Consider the following 18558-nt stretch of genomic DNA (forward strand, 5'->3'; position numbering starts at 1 on the left):
CCAGTTAGAAGAAGAGAAACATGAAAACTCTGCTGTTTATAACATAAGAGGAGAGTGACTGCAAAACAGCTGATTCACAGACAAACAGTTTAAACTTTAAAACAAAGTCACATCATAACAATTTCAAACTGTAAAACAACATTCCACTAATGCATCTGTTCTACACTGGAGGTTCTTCTAGCTGTCGTATCATTAAAGATATTATGACACTCATGAACACCTTTATTTTTCATTAATTAAAATAACTGAATGCCATTAACAATAATTACATGAAAGAATCTAAGTGTAACCTGTAATGTAGCAGAACAGTCTCTAATAAAATGAGGTTATATTGTAGCCAAACCTGAAACGTCGAGGAATTAATGTAAAAATGCTAAAAACAAAGGAAGTAACTGATCTGCAGTGATAAACTCCACATGTGCAGCCATGAGGTCAAGACGGGAGAGACTGGGATTATTACGTTTGGACTGATTTTTTTTCATCAAACTAACAAAATCTTTTTCAGAGTGATTATTAAATATCTTTATAATGACACTAAAAGATATTTTAAACTGCTTTTTATCTGAAACAACAAAATAAACCTACAGTGCTGTTGAAAGATAAAGTGTTTGGTTGAGTTGATGAAACATTGTGCAGTATAAATTAAAATATGTGAAATATGTCCAACTTACTTATTACTCTCAATGGGGTGCTATTACTCCACTCTGTCCAGGAAGAGCTTCTTGTGGACCGGCAGCTGTATCCTCCACCATCAGACTCATTAACACTGTTGATTCTGTATTCATTGGACGTTTCATGTATGTTTACCTGGCCTTGTCTCCATTCATACGTCCACTGAGCTCCTTCACCTCCCTGAATCTCACATCTGACAGTGACTGTCTCACCGCTGTATATCTGAGGCTGCAGGGTCACAGTGGGCTTAGGAGGAGCTGTTCAAATAAAAAATATAACATCATCAGACTTATAGAAATATGAAATGATCATTAAAGCTGTCTTGGTTTTATTGCTCTTGTTCGTGGTAATCACATTTTTTTTTCATCGCAGTGTCAATTTGACTGAAAATCAACATTAAAAATGTTAATAAAAACAAACAGATTAAACCTGGTAATTTGCTGATATTTAGACTCTGCCAGCAGCGTGACTGAAAACAACCAGGTGTGCACAAAACTAAACTGTGAGACTGAACATCAACACATAAACACACAATATCATGTAAACAACTTCAGTTTCTCAGATTTTACATGGTATAAACAATTTTTATAGTCAAATATTGACCGAAACTAGACTGGAAAAAAATTACATTCTTATTTTGCCCCAAATTCATTATGTTTAATTTGGCAAATTAAAGATAAATAAAGTAAAAAACAAAACTGCTGCTATGAGTAAACATACCAGCAGTTAGAGAAAGGCTAACGTAGCAGAGCAGTCTCTCCTAAAATGAGGCCAAATTGTAGTCAAATCGAAACTTGCTAAATGCTAAAAGAAAAGAACTGCATCATGACACTGAGCTGCAGTGATGAAAACTCCACATGTGCAACAACTGAGGTGAAGAAACTGGGATCATTAGGTTTGTATTTCATTTTTCATCAAACCTACTGAATATGTCCAACTTACATAATACAGTTAATTTGGTGGCATCACTCCACTTTGTCCAGGAGGAACTTCTTTTACCCCGGCAGCTGTATCCTCCACTGTCAGACTCAGCAGCGCTGCTGATTCTGTATTCTCTGGATGTTTCAGGTATGTTTGACTGGCCTCGTCTCCATTCATACGTCCACTGAGCTCCTTCACCTCCCTGAATCTCACATCTGACAGTGACTGTCTCACCTCTGTATATCACACTGCTGTATATCTGAGTCCAGGATGGCTGCAGGGTCACAGTGGGCTTAGGAGGAGCTGTTCAAAAAAAATATATATATCATTAGCAGACTGATATTTGGCTTGAAAATCAAAAGGTTCTTTTTTTTAATAAATAAATTAAACCAGGTAATTTAATGATCTTTATATTTAACAATTTACGTATTTCTACATCTTCATATTTACATATTTAGACATTTAGGAACATATAATCCATGAGCAGTCAGTTAGCTCTTGTTTGCTAACAATGCTGTTAAACTTCCAGCAATGGATTCAAAGCTGGAAAATGCTCTGCTCTCATAAAGTGATTATTAGTTCATAAATGGTGAAATACAAAGTATTCATGTAGCAACAAAGTCAAAACTACACAAAACCTTTGTAAAAACATTTATCTGAGTTCAGTTTTACAGAAAATAATCTTCATTCAGAATAAAATTAAATTCTTATTTTGCACCAAATTCAAGATGTTTAATTTGGAAAATGTAAAGATAAATAAAGTAAAAAAAATAAATAAATACTGCTATGAGTAAACATACCAGCAGTTAGAGAAAGGCTAATGTAGCAGAGCAGTCTCTCCTAAAATGAGGCCAAATTGTAGTCAAATGGAAACTTTGAGGAATATGAAAAAGAAAAATGCTAAAACAAAAGATCTGCATCATGACACTGAGCTGCAGTGATGAAAACTCCACATGTGCAACAACTGAGGTGAAGAAACTGGGATCATTACAGTTTATATTTCATTTTCATCAGATTTACTCAATATATTTTTCTTTTGAGTGATTACTGTTTATAACTCCATTAAAACTTTGTTTACTTTTGTTGATATTTTGTTGTACTTTTGTATGAAATGTGTAAAATAAATTAACATTAAAATGTCCTGTTGTGTGATCAACTTACATGATACAGTCAGTCTGATGATATCACTCCACTCTGTTAACAAATAGTCCTTTCTGCCCCGGCAGCTGTATCCTCCACTGTTAGACTCAGTAACTGTGGTTCTGTATTCACTGGATGTTTCAGGTATGTTTGACTGGCCTCGTCTCCATTCATACGTCCACTGAGCTCCTGCACCTCCCTGAATCTCACATCTGACAGTGACTGTCTCACCGCTGTATATCTGAGTCCAGGATGGCTGCAGGGTCACAGTGGGCTTAGTGGGAACTGTTCACATAAGAATGATCCAGTTAGGAGAAGAGAGACATGAAAACTCTGCTGTTTATAACATAAGAGTAGAGTCACTGCAAAGCAAATGATTCACAGACAAACAGTTTAAACTTTAAAACAAAGTCACAACATAACAATTTCAAACTGTAACACAACATTTTTACAAAGTGTGCAGTATTTACTTTGCACAGTTATCATCTTTTGTTCAGATTCCAAAAGTTACAGATTATTTTTCATGAGTTGACAGCAGATTAAGAAGACTGGAAGAAATTACAGTGCGAGAAACGTTTTCTAAAAGTTCTGATGAGGTCATCATGTGAAACTGGTGCAGTTGCTGATTTGGGACATTGGAGTGTGTCACACTTGTAGTTATTGTATAACAAACAGGTTCTTGTGGCTCTGACTGATTTTCCATGAACTGAACTGTACCAGTTTCACATGATGACCTCATCACAACCTTTATTTTTCATTTATTTGAAAAAAATTAATTGATTCCATGAACAACAATTACATGAAAGAATCTAAGTGGAACCTGTAATGTAGCAGAACAGTCTCTAATAAAATGAGGTTATATTGTAGCCAAACCTGAAACGTCGAGGAATTAATGTAAAAATGCTAAAAACAAAGGAAGTAACTGATCTGCAGTGATAAACTCCACATGTGCAGCCATGAGGTCAAGATGGGAGAGACTAGGATTATTACGTTTTGAGTGAATTCTTCTATCAAAATAACAAAATATTTTTCAGAGCGATTATTAAATATTTAATAATGACATTAAAAAATATTTTAAACTGCTTTTGATACTAACCAAAAAGCAAAAATTACACTGTAACATGGCAGTTAGCACTATTGTGCTAACTGCCATGTTACAGTGTAATTAGTGAATATTGATTTCCATTACAATTTGGAGAAGACGTTTTTCAACTCTCAAAATTTTTTAAACTCATTAGTTTCCTGAATAATGACTGAATCGCTTTTAGTTGTGACTAAATTCGTGTTTCTTCTCCTTCCTCTGCAGGTGTAGATGCCTCCATCAGAGACAGAGATTGCACTCTTAGAGCTAAAAGAGATGATCTTATTTTCAGATGAGGTTTTTCTGAACAGAGTAATTCACCTCACAGGTCAGTGTCACACTGCCCCCTGCTGGTGTGGTTGTGCTGTCTGCTGTCAGAATGGCCTTGACTTTAAGTTCTGTAACTTAGACAAATATGAGGCTATTATTGTGGTCCTTTTAGTGGAAGAAGGAGAAACCCACCACATCTGCCACACAGATGTTCCAGCTGGTTTTATTTCCTACTGCAACTGAGACTCAAATACAAGGTGAAGAGCAGGTGAGCCTGGCTGAGTAATACGCCACCTGGTGGTTTGTTCTGAGTGTGACAGAAAGCCTGAGCCTGTGAGCCTGAGCTCAGGGTTAATGAACCCTCGATTACAGAAAACCTTCCACACTCATCTGTGGATCTGTCACAGCAGCAGTGCAGCAAAGGTCACAAGTAATAAAACAGACAACAAAGAGAGCAGGTGAGCTGAAACTTGACCACATGTCTGTATTTTAAGTGCTTCATGCAAAACTTTAAGACTTTCCAGCTGATAATATCTGTGCACACAGATGTTTCGACATATTTACAAACCTGATCACACACACAGAGATAATAAAATGCACACGAGGGTTAATATATATACACATGACTTTGCTACAGTAAAATCTCCAAACTAAGCTACTATCATAGAAACACCAAATTAGAGAAAAAGTATTTTGTGTCCATTCTTCCAGTAGAGTCCACAGACTTGTAAATATGTGTCTCTGTAACAATGAGTGGAGTGCAGAGGTGTGAACTCAAATGCAGGAAGCAAAATAACTTAAATAAAGCTGAACTTTAATACCTAAATAGTCTAAAAATGGAAACATACAAAGAATCAAAACGTAAAACTAGAAATAAATAAACTGTCAATAGAAACAACTAAGAGATGAACACACATGAGTGTTCACAGATGCTCTGACAAAGACTGACAAGACACAGCAGGACTATTTAAACATGACTGGGAATGAGAAACAGTTAAAAACAAACAGGAAAATCATAAAGGAGGAAGAAAAATAACACAAAGGAGGAAAGAAAACAAACCTTTAAATTAAAGAGGAAATAATTTTTAAAAAAACTAAACAAAGATGGGGAAGAAGCACTCAGACTAAAATGATGAAACACCATGACAGTCATAAATGAATAAATCTATATCGATGGCACTTTGTCCAGTTTGTTTTACTTGTTACTCTTGTGTATGTGAAGTCTTTAACAACTTTTAGAGGTTTTTTCAAGAGGACACTGAGGCAGACAGCACACCATGACACTATAAATAACTGAGAGTAAAAATTCATAATAAGACTCATTAAAGTCTTCAGGCAGGACTTTAACTGGCTGATCTGTGGTTGAGTCTGTTTTCAGATTAGAGTTACCTGCATTTACCCTAAACTCATCACGCTGTGCTGTAATAAATTAGATTGATCCTCCAGTTCATCAGCATCTTGTGAATCCTAACTGTGATCTGTGAGGATTGACAGATAAATACTCATGAAAAGGAAATCAGGCAGTTTCACGGCAACAAACTCTAGTAAATATAAAGTTTGTGTATCAGCTGAGTGAAACATCTGCTCACATGGTTGCACTCTTGATACGATCATTTTAATATTTTAACCAATAAATGCAGTGGAGTGTGAGCTGTATCATATACAATATTTTGTCCCTCAGGTTATTCCTGAAATATAGTTTGTTTCAACTTTGTTATATGACGGGTCACATTTATTCATCTGCTTCTTCCTGGTCCGCTCATGTCAAAGTCCGCCATCTAGTGGTTAAATGGAGGAAGTTGCGAGTAATAATGGCTAGAGCTCCCTGTCTGTGATAGTTCTGCATCTGCTGCTCTTGAGATGGGATAAAGTGTAAGTTTGGGCAGATGATGGATTGTTTCTACATATTAGTGCTCTGTCCTTCTTGTGGGTCTGTGAAGTTTGTTACATTACTACTGTAAGCTAACTGTTAGTGCTTTGTTTTGCCTGTTAGCATAAAACATGTCAGCATGTGGTATTTGTATTTACGTCACTTGACAGGCTTTGTCCATTTATTGTTAATGTTGTGATCTTGCATTGGTCATGTGACATTTGTGCATCTACACTGAGATTAAATGTACTTGCTCTGTTTTGTTGTTACAGTTTTACAGACTGAAAGTGGTACAAATGGTACATCAGTAAAAGCTCTGAAGAACGCCACAGTCTCCACATGGAGCGCTTACTGAAGCCATTTATGTTTAACTGCACAGGCTGAATAGAAGCATTGAGCCTGTGCAGAAGATAACATGTAAACACAGGGAGGATATTATTGAGCACATTATAGGAGATAACAGCTACATATATAAACAGGAAGAAAAAGATCATTTCTTACCTTCAGCATTTCCACAGATGACAGTACTGAGCACTAAAATAATGAATAAAACCTCATCAGACATTATACAACTGACAAGATCAAAAACAATATAAAGTAAGACTTTATTAAAGATGAACAGTAATAACCAGTAATCTGTTTGAAAATAAAATAAAATAAACATAAACATCCAAACTGTTGTAACACAGTGTGTAACTATAAGTGATGCAAAAAGCAGCAGTGTATCAAACATTTAAACACTTAAAGAATCACAAGTCTGCTTTGTTCCAGCTCTCAGGTAAACAGGTTAAAGCAGTGACTCACTGTAATTCTCACAGATCAGAAACATTTTCATTAATCGCTGCCGTTCAAACAATGTCAGACGTGTACTTACAGAAAAAGCCCATCATGCAGAGCAAAGAGTGCCCCATCATCACATCCAGCCGGCTGCACTCTGATCCTCAGATAATCAAACAGTTTTACTTTGCAGAAAAAGGAGAAGTTGTGTTTAATATAGATACAACAAGAGTTTTTCTACAGGCTCTTATTCTGATTGGTCTCTCTGTGCTTCCTGCCCTTTGACACGAAACTTAAACAGCTCCTGTAGCAGTTGGTTGACATGTTTATATTTCCTGTCCACTGCAAACATAGAAGCTTGTTTCTTGTGTTGTGTTGTTTCCTTTTTCTATAATATACAAAGTTGTTGTGTTGCTTCATGTAAGTATACATGTTTTGCCCTTTTGGGGTATTTTTTGGGTGCAATATGTCTCCTGGCAGGTTTCTGCAGACTGGGAGTCACTGAGAGTGAATATACCAAAACAGCTTTTCTACTTTGGTGCCTGTATTTTCACTAAAGCCTTTAAAGTATATATATATATATATATATATATATATATATATATATATATATATATATATATATATATATAGATATATATATATATATATATATATATATATATATATATATATATATATATATATATATATATATCCTTTTGATTGTTTAACAGTGGAATTAAATTAAATTCTTACTTTAGGCTGCATTAAAATGTCTTTATTTTATTTGACTCTTAGCTGAAACATCATCATGCAGCAATATAGTGAAAAGGCTCCTTTGACCTCAGACCTGTGAAAGTTTTCACCTTGTGGTTAAATTCTGGTTTTAAGTTTGGTGGAGACCCAAACACAGGAAATGACTCAGTGTCTGGCTGAAGTGAGACTAAAGACTTTTATGTTTCACCAACTAAAGTAACAATTAAATTCATAGATAAATTCAAAGTTATATTTATTATCTGTTGTCATTTCAAAGTAAAGCAGGAACTCATTTATTCTGCAGACTGTTCTTTGTCTTGCTTTGACATGTACAGATGCACACTGACCTCAGCCTCTGACTACATGTAAACACAATAAAATAAAACAAACTGATGATGTGAAACAATGATTGAAACACTGTAATAATGATGTTTGTGTGGATGAGGGAAAGGGGAGGCAGGAGGAGGAGCAGAGACCCGAGGCAGCCGCTGGTCCAAGTGTCAGGTGCACTGAACTTCAGGTAAGAAGTTATGACCTGCAGTCTGAGTCAGATATAAACCAAGTTTAGGTGGAGTTTATTTTCGTTATGTTGACTTTTTCCGTACTGTGTACTAGCTAGCATGACAGAGTTTCTATACAGCTGGGTGGGTGCTATGAAGATGTTGAACTTTATTTTGTTCATAAGGTTAATTATTAGAGTTGCCAACCGTCCCGTAAAAAACAGAATCGTCTCGTATTCAGAGAAAATATTATGCGTTTCGTGTTGAGGTGAAAAGACACACAGTTTGTCCGGGACTGCAGTTTTTGTGTTGGGTGTAAAAAGCGCACATGATGCTGTGACGTAGGCTAGAATCATGGCTGCGGTCAACGACGGTCCAGGCGTGGGATTTCTCTTGTGGAAATATGCACATTATTATTATTTTTTCTATTGGTAGGTGGCACAGTGCACTTGTTGCAAGTAAGGAAGCTAGAAGACTGGCAAAGTTATGGAAGCAACACATTAACAAGAGAATTCTGCGTAAAACCAAAGTTACTTTCCCTAGTAACAAGTAACTTGAAGTAACTGAGTTACTTTTGATAGAAGTAAGTAGTAATGTAACTAAGTTACTAATTTAAAGTAACTTACCCAACACTGCAGATAACTGATCACAGGCACACAGAGACTTACCTGTGGGTCATCACAAAATCTCTATTGAGATCACAAAAGTGTCAACTTACACTTTGCAGTCAACATAAATAAATAAGTGAGACTTAAACACTGTGTGATTCCACAAATGTTAATCTGTCCAAATGATTCAGTGATGTGTAGACTAATAGATCAGAAGATACTGTGGTGTATTACCTACAGCATGACTGTAGACGGATCTTATCATAATTATTCCTGAAAGACTTTTACCTTTATTTTTACTCATGTTGCCATAGTAACTTTAACCTCCGAAGACCTGAACTCTTTCATAGCATTTTTATTTCTCTTTGCTATTTGGGCTGATTGGCACCTGATGAATGTAAAAACAAAGAATTACTTTTTATTGATTTTGCTCTACAAGGGCCTGATATCCACATACGGGGACATTCGTTTGAAAATTTGATAGAACAGTGGCAGAATAATGTCCTCGTGAGTGGATATCAGGTCCTTGTAGAGCAAAATTTAGTACTGTGGTCTAGACAAGACAAAATGTGATGTCCACATTTGTGGACGCCACAGGTTAAATCTTGAAAGCATGCTGAGAAAATGCACAAAGCATTGCAACAAACCACTATTGAACAGTTCACTTATAACTGGACCAAGCTTCCAGTTCCTCTTTACACTTACTGAGGTTTGATAAGAAGAATAAGACGACACCACATTCACACCAGAGTTTTTGAAGTGTTTTAGAGCAGTGGGTTGATGTGGATGATGGTTTGTCCTTGTATATTATGTGCATGTGATCACAGCTCTAGGCCCTGTCCTCAGGCCTCCGTCTTCCTTCTGCTCTCTTTCAGGTGCTGTTTGTTTTCTGTGTCATTTCCTCTTTTTTCTTTTTTTTAAATCTCTTTCCTTCTTTTAATTTCTTCTTCCTAATCTGGACCTCCCCACCTGTCAGCTCTGACATTGTTACAGTAAAGATGTGTAATCTTTTTTTCTTTTACTTTAATACCTGCAAATAGTTAATGTAGCAGTTAAAGCACAGTTTCTATAGTAAATGTTCTTCCTCATTTTAACTCTGCAGGCTGATGAAGGAAACAGCAAAAGATCATTGAGGTTTGTTTCAGTGCAGAGATGGTGCAGATAAGACTGCAGCTCTGTGTGAACTTGCAGTTATACAAATAACAATGTTTACACAATATTTTCCATCATTCACGTCTTTTTGAGAAGTGATCCTTCCTGTCACAGTCTGATCTACAGGTCAGAGTCTAAACACTTTCTGCATATGTTCATGGTCTCAATCATTAAACCTTTACATCTTACTGACATGTTAATATTATAAAGTATTTTCCTCATCGGGGTATGAAGAGGACAATAAAGTGCAGTGTGCTTTAGGACCTTATGTTTGCTGGATACTGATGGCTTAAAATAAGACACTGCTACACACAAAACTGTTGTCTCAAACCACAGGCTGCATTTCCTCTTTTGCATGTGGCCCAGTCGAATATGAGGCCGTTCAGTAGATTAAAAATAAACCTGTGGCAGAACAGACAGTAACCACCAACAACCCTTCACACAGCATTATCGGCATTATTCTGTATTGTCATTTTTGTGGTTTGATCCTAAGGGTTGTGTTTTAAGCTCCCTGCTGTACTCACTGTACACTTATGACTGTGTAGCCACATCAGACACCACCTCCATTGTCAAGTTTGCTGACGACACTGTTGTTGTGGGCCTGATCTCTGACAACATCGAGATGGCCTACCTGGAGGAGATTAGGAACCTGGAGACCTGGTGCCAGGAGAGTAACCTCCTCCTAAACATCAGCAAGACTAAGGAGCTGATCGTGGACTTCACTACAAAGCAGGCGAGGAATTACAAATCCCTCATCATCAGTGGCACGCCAGTGGAGAGAGTGGACAGTTTCCGATACCTGGGTGTCCACATCACTCAGGACCTGTCATGATCCTGTCACATCAACTCCCTGGTTAAGAAAACCCGTCAGCGTCTCTTCTTCCTCAGAAGACTTAGAGACTTCCATCTGCCACTGAAGGTGCTCAAGAACTTTTACTCCTGCACCATCGAGAGCGTCCTGACGGCAAACATCTGCACCTGGTTTGGGAACAGCACCAAGCAGGACAGACGAGATCTGCAAAGAGTGGTGCGCTCAGCCGAACGCATCATTCAATCAGAGCTCCCTGACCTGCTGTCCATCTTCACCAAGCGGTGCAAGTCCAAAGCTAGGAAGATTATAGAATAGAATAGAATAGAATAGAATAGAATAGAATAGAATAGAATAGAATAGAATTCAACTTTATTGTCATTGCACATGCACAGGTACAGGGCAACGAAATGCAGTTTGCATCCATCCAGAAGTGCTTTAGTGATATAGATATATTACAATAGTATAGATATGTAAGTATATTACAGAAATGGGTCTATTATGGTATGTTATAATGTACACGGTATGAAGTATGTTGTGAATATTCTATAACTATAAGTATGTACAGGCTGTAGTGAGTACAAGCTATGTACAGGCTATGAACAGGATATAAATATGAAAAACTATACAGAATATGAAATAAATAACTTTACAGAAATCTGAGATATACAGCTATACAGAAATGGGAACTATGCAAGTTGTAAACAGTTGTAGGATTAAAGATTATTGAATGTACAGAATGATTATTTACACAGAGCTATACAGTAGTGCAGTTAAGATAAGTGAGGGTGTAGATAGTTTCTACAGAGGCTGCAGTGCTAGTGGTTGTGAGTGGTGGTTCAGTCCATGTTATTATTGTGTGTTTGAGGGTACAGTTGCCCATTGTGGGTGTGTGTATGTTCAGTCCATGAGTTTAACGTGGGTCAGATGTCAGGAGGCAGAGTTCAGGAGTCTGACAGCTGTGGGGAAGAAGCTGTTCCGGTACCTGGTGGTCTTAGTCCGGAGGCTCCTGTAGCGCCTCCCAGAGGGCAGGAGGGTGAAGAGTCCATGTGATGGGTGACTGGGGTCTTTGATGATTTTCCCAGCCCTTTTCAGACACCGCTTCCTGTAGATGTCTTTTATGGCAGGAAGTGGTGCTCCGGCAATGCGCTGGGCGGTTTTCACGACCCTCTGCAACGCCTTCCGGTCCGAGGCAGTGCAGTTCCCGTACCAGACTGTTATACAGTTGGTCAGGATGCTCTCAATGGTGCAGCAATAGAAGTTCACCAGGATGTCTGAGGACAGGTGGTTCTTCCTCAGAGTCCTTAAGAAGAAGAGGCGCTGGTGAGCCTTCTTGACCAGCTTGGAGCAGTTGGTCGTCCAGGTGAGATCCTCGGAGATGATGGATCTCTCCCATCCCAACAATGGACTCTTCTCACTGTTGAGGTCTGGGAAGCGCTTCCGCTCCCTTAAGGCCAAAACAGAGAGAATGAGGAGGAGCTTCTTCCCCCAGGCTATTCGGGCCCTGAACCAGGTGTAGGACTGGACTCTCCCACACACATCACTATAAGACTGGACTCTCACACACATCACATCACCACACGCACTCTGGTTTTTCTTCATGCACACTTCCTGTAATTTATAATCTCTTTCTGCTACTTGCACATTTTTACTGTGAATTTCTAAGTTAAATCTGTAAATTTTGTAATAACCTGTAAATTGTAAATGCTGTAAAACCACTGTCATTTAATGGTCGGGCATTGCATTGCACAGCTACAAGCATTTCACCTCATGTCATACTGTGTATGGTTGTGTGTATGACAAATAAAATTTGAATTTGAATTTGACCTACAGAGAAAGTGAAATGTACGTTCTCTGCATGCTGTAAATATTAATATATCTCTGTCAATAAAGAAAAAAAATCTGTCTATATCAACACAACAGCATACATGGAACGCCATAACCAAGTGGCCGGCATAGTGTACAGAATCATCTGTGCTGAGTATGGCCTGGAAGTCCCAAGGTCAAAATGGGAGACGCCCATGCTGACGTGAGACGTGTTATCAAGAATGACCGAGCTAAGATCCTGTAGGACTTCCAAATACAGACGGACAAAATGGTGGTGGCTAACCAACCGGACATAGTGGTGGTAGATAAGAAGAAGGTGTCTGTAGTGATAGATGTAGCGATACCAAATGACAGCAAAATCAGGAAAAAGGAACACAAGAAGCAAAAGGAAATACCAAGGGTTCAGAGAAAAGCTAGAGAAGTTGTGGTGGGTGAAGCTAACAGTGATCCCAGTGGTAAATGGAGCATTAGGTGCGGTGACTCCCAAGCAAGGCAAGTGGCTCCTGCAGATCCCAGGAACAACATCGGAGATCTCTGTCCAGGAGAGCACAGTCCTAGCAGCAGCTACGATACTGTGCAGGACCCTCAAGCTCCCAGGCCTCTGGTAGAGAACCCGAGCTTGAAGGACTGATCGCCTGCAAGGGGCGAGAGGGGATGTTTTTTGTTTTGTTTTTTTTGTAATATATGTATAAAAATGTTCCCTCTTGCCCCTGCGGGTGGTCTGTCCTTCCAGCTCAGGTCCTGTTCTTCTTCTTTACACTGCAGATAGTTCTAATGACTTAGCTGTTGTTGTTGTCGTTGTCCTGCTTCAGGATACATTTGGAGCCAATAAACAATCATTTATATTTCTGAAAGCATTCGTTGTTTACCAGCATTTTTTAACACCTGCCTAAAACCTTTGCACAGTACCATCTACATACATACATATGTGTCCAACACAATCATCATATTACAGTGTTTCAGATGTTATTCCATGTCATCTGTTTTCTTTCATTGTGTTTTGCATGTAGTCAGATGCTAAGGTCAGTGTGCATCTATACATACACGTCAAAGCACGTCAAACAACTGTTCAGAATAAATGAGTTCATGTTTACATTGATATGACAACAGATAATAAATTTAACACTGATTTTTTTTTTTTTTTTTTTTGCTGTCTGACTTTAGTTTCAGTTCAACCACACAGTGAGTCATTTTCTCTGTTTGAGGCTCTGCCGAGCTTAAAACCAGAATTAAACCAGAAAATAAGATCATCAGATGCTATTTCATGCTAAATCTTAATACAGTTTGTCTGTGTCTAACTGCCTGTCTGCATCATGACTCCACATTAAAAAAAAAAAGAATTTCGAGAACGACTGAAAAATCTGACTGTCAGACTTCAGATAGATGGAAAAGATGAAGTCAGAAAGATGAGTCCAGAATACAACTATCACTGTCAGTGCAGAGTCCAGGAGGTATGAAAGTGATGACAAGGGGCTGGGTACAATGCATGTTAGAATAGAATAGAATAGAATAGAATTCAACTTTATTGTCATTGCACATGCACAGGTACAGGGCAACGAAATGCAGTTTGCATCCATCCAGAAGTGCTTTAGTGATATAGATATATTACAATATATATTAGCAATAGTATAGATATGTAAGTATATTACAGAAATGGGTCTATTATGGTATGTTATAATGTACACGGTATGAAGTATGTTGTGAATATTCTATAACTATAAGTATGTATAGGCTGTAGTGAGTACAAGCTATGTACAGGCTATGAACAGGATATAAATATGAAAAACTATACAGAATATGAAATAAATAACTTTACAGAATTTGAGATATACAGCTATACAGAATGTTGGGGAGATGGCATTTATAGATGGCACCATCAATGCATGTGGATATACAAAACACTGGATAAAGATGACTCCCAGTCTGTCAGGAGAGGAATACTGGAGCATGATAATGATCCACAGGATGCAAAAATAATTTTAAAAAAAGGGCAAAATATGTCTCCTGACTTGAGCTAAAACCTTTGTATATCACAGAGAAAGGAAACAGCCCACTCAAGAAACAAGCTTCTGTGTTTGCAGTGGACAGGAAGTTAAACATGTCACCTAACTGCTGCAGTCACAGCTACAAGAGCTGTTTGAGGCTTGTGTGAAAGGAAAGGAAGCACAGAGAGACTGTTAGATTCTAATATTATTTTATGCCATGTTATACCCCGAATTAAAGATTGTGAATTATTATGTAGTTTTAGTTTGCATTATTCTCCTGAATTAGAAGAAGCTGATAACTATTACATTAGTTAAACTGATTTGCATTACATTAAATTGCTGACTTGTTGTGAATGAATGATATTGTTTTATGATGCATTATATTGCTGAGTTATAAGAAATACTGTTCGCAGAAGGTTATTGTCTAGTTTGTCTGAGTAGAAGAGAACAGAGTGTGCTGGAGTTTTCTGCCCCATTTCAGCAGGAGCAGATAAACAGGGAGCCAAGGTCGTAGCTCAGGCGCTGTGTGAGAGAGAGCATGTGAATGTTTAGGCTTTTTATGATAAGGTGGAGGCACCAGAGGCTATAAAAGTTTGAGCAATGCTCCACCATTTTGAGATTTTGAGGCTGTCTGCATCAGTGTCCATCTCCCACGCGTGTGTTCATTAAAATCATCGTTTGACTCAACCCGGCCGGACCAGTGTTGTTATTGTGGTTTTTTCTCTTGTCTCCATCCCCAATATTTTGAACCTTAACAGCTTGGGGGCTCGTCCGGGCTCTCCCCTTTACCATCTTTGCTCTCTCCTCTACCATCTTTGATGTGACCCTGACCAAATGCTAAAGCAGCTGAACCCGCAACAACAACTTGAAAATGTCAACAGTGCTGCAGGAAAATGATCTCATGCAGCAGAGACGGAGAGCGGTAATCCAAGGCCCGTTTCACTACACGGGGAGATTTCTGTCAGCGTCTTTTCTTTCTGAGAAGACTGAGAAAGGCCCGGCTCCCACCACCGATTCTGACCACCTTATATAAAGGAACTATTGAGAGCATCCTGAGCAGCTATATCACTGTCAGGTTCGGGAACAGCACCATGCCGGACAGACAAGCTCTACAGAGGGTTGTGCAATCAGCTGAGCGCACCATCCGCTCCGAGCACCCTGACCTGCACGCAATCTACAGCAGGCGGTGCTGGACCAAGACCAGGAAGATCGTGAAGGACCTCAGCCATCCCAACAACAGACTGTTCTCTCTGTTGCTGTGTACGTGACAAATAAACATCTGGATTTGGAAAACGAGGCACTCGCAAAGCCACCAGCATTGTGCCTGATTGGACACACCCCTCTCACACACTCTTTACATTCTTGCCATATGGAAAAAGACAGCTTCAGCTGACAGAGCTGTGACGAGACGCCCATTAAGCCCAGATGAAAAGTGAGGCCGAGCAAAACCATGCTGACCTTAACAACTCTGCATTAAAACTGTGCAGGACAGTGACGGACCAACAATGACCATCGGACAGCAAAAAGGGCGTGCCAGAAACAGGAGGAGTAACTGAGGTCAGGAGGCACCTCAGAATGGACAAAACACCAGGAGAAAATAAGCTGAAGGCACAGGTGTCGGGGCTCGGCCAGGAGCTGACCTCTGAGAAGAGCCGAACAGCAGAGCCGCAAAAGGACGTGGAGCAAAGCAAGGAAAACATCGATGTACTTCAATCTGAAGTGGACGGAAAAGATTGTGAGGTTTCTGCCCCTCAGTAAGAGCTCAAGGCATCAGAGCAGAAAACTGAGCATGGCTCAGGAGGAGCTGGCTGATTATCGAACCCATCAGACTTGGAGTCCCAGACACACGACTTGAAATCAGCCTCAGGACCTCAGCAAGGAGATGAGAACAAAGCAGAACGAGAAGCAGTGACAGCAGCTGAACTTTGACCTGAACAAAATCTTGACTTGGCTGGGAGAAACAGAGGAAGAGCTGGAGCAGCAGCGTAGACTGGAGCTTGACACTGACATCCAGACGATTGAGCTGCGTATCAAAACCCTGAAGGAGCTACAGAAGCAAAAGGGTCAAGCTAAGGAGGAGTGGAATAAGGAGAAGATGCAGGATACTGGAGAAAAGCACTGCCTCAATTGGGGCCAGAACCAGTATGGACAGAACTTTGAGCAGCAGCACCAACGGATGCAAACGGACTGAAAAGGAGGAGGGCAGGACCCCAGGGCACGCTTCAGGCCGTGGTTTACCCAGAACACCAGAACAGGAAAGTGATGAACACAAACACCCACACAAACACACACATCTACATGCACTGACTCAGAATGAAGAGAAACACATACGAACATATGCACTCGTTGATTGAGTGAGAAATGACACACACACCTGCAAAAAATCAATATGCTGATTCAATTCACTGAGAAGTGATCCACACACACACACATCTACAAGCTTGTGCAATAAAGAGTGATACACACACACGCTGATGCAATGAAGAATGCTTTACTAACAAATGCTGCACACAAACATCCGAATATGGAGTCGGTTACAACAATAAGAAGCCATTGATTGTTATTTGGTTAAATGCATTTCATGCCACACAGAGGGCATCTGTGTAGATTTAGGGGACAAGGTTTAAAGTAGTTTGGTTGTGAAAACAATGTCTGTGCGTGATGTCTGTTTATGGCTTGAGGCCTCCACTGAATTGTGTACTGTGCTTCACACACCCTGATAAGGAGCAGTGGTACAGAGTGAAAATGATGAGTGAATGATGTGAGTTTTATTTCGGAGCGAATATCAAAAGGTTGTGTTGATTTGACTCAGTTGTTTAAGTTTCCGCCAAAGCAAAACATTTGTGTGTAACCAGTGTCTACTATTGAATCAAGTCAATCCAACATGTCTTTGTCAGTGAAAAAAAAGGAGTTACGGTGCCTGTAGGCCTACACAATACAGTGTGTGAAGTTTTGGTTGATTTTTGGGTTTTGTTTGACACTAGGTTGATTCTATCAGTGAGGTTTGGATTGTTCTCTTTCTCTAAGAAGAAGAAACTGTAGAAAAAAAAACTTTTGTCTTATCGATATTAAACCCAACCTCTCCTTTTCCTGTAAAGTAAAACTTTTTTACTTTATCTGTGGATCAGAGTGCAGCAGGCTGGATGTGACGATGGGGCACTCTTTGCTCTGCATCTTTTTATGTACACGTCTTTTTTAAGTACACGTCTGACATTGTTTGAATGGCAGCGATTAATGAAAATGTTTCTGATTTGTGAAAATTACAGTGAGTCACTGCTTTAACCTGTTTACCTGAGAGCTGGAACAAAGCAGACTTGTGATATTTTGTGATTGTTTAAGCCAAATGTGTGAGAGTTGTTTTGGGAGAAAACAAATGTTGTGATTACTGTTTCAGCTAAAAAGGTGTCTGAAAAAAGTTTCATTTTATATTGATTTTATTAGCTGTATAATGTCTGATGAGATTTTATTCATTTTTAGCATCTTGTACAGTCATCTATGAAAATCCTGAAGGTAAGAAGTATCTGGACTGATTTTTACATTTATATGTGTTGTTTAACATAATTTAATGACTGAACCTCAATCTGTTAATAAATCTCAACATAAAATGTAATCAGATTACAATCAGACTGTCACTTTAAAATAAATTAGTTCATTTTTTGAATTTGAATGTCAGTTTAGCCTCATCTTCACTCAAATACTTACATCATCTTAGAGATTTAATTGTGACACACATTAATATGACCGCTTACAGCACAACATTATTTCCAGTGTAAATAAACTGGCTGACAGTCTGGCAGCTGAATTAAGGCCACGCAGTCACAGAGTTGGGGAAAAAAAGAGACTATAGATTTTCTTCTGATCTGATAATAAATCTATAATGCAACTGATGTCTCCATCCTTAAATCCTTTGGGTTTCTTGGCTGCTGCTTGCGAACTTCAGTTCCCTCCTCAGGATTTCTGTAGAACTGAAGTCTGGAGCCTGGCTAGGCCACTCTGTGACCTTAATGTGCTTTTTTTTTAGCCACTCCTTTCTTGAATTGGTTGTATGTTTTGGTTCAGTGTGATTCTGCAACACCTGTCCATGACTTCAGTGTTCTGGCCAGAAAAAGGGTTCGCATACAGTATATGACCTCGAGTGTTAGCTCCTCGGCGCAACAAAGTTGTCCTGTACCCTTAGTGAAAAATATCCCAAAGCATGTTTCCACCTGT

The sequence above is a fragment of the Astatotilapia calliptera genome, chromosome 3, assembly GCF_900246225.1.
Source record: "Astatotilapia calliptera chromosome 3, fAstCal1.2, whole genome shotgun sequence".
Lineage (NCBI taxonomy): Eukaryota > Metazoa > Chordata > Actinopteri > Cichliformes > Cichlidae > Astatotilapia > Astatotilapia calliptera.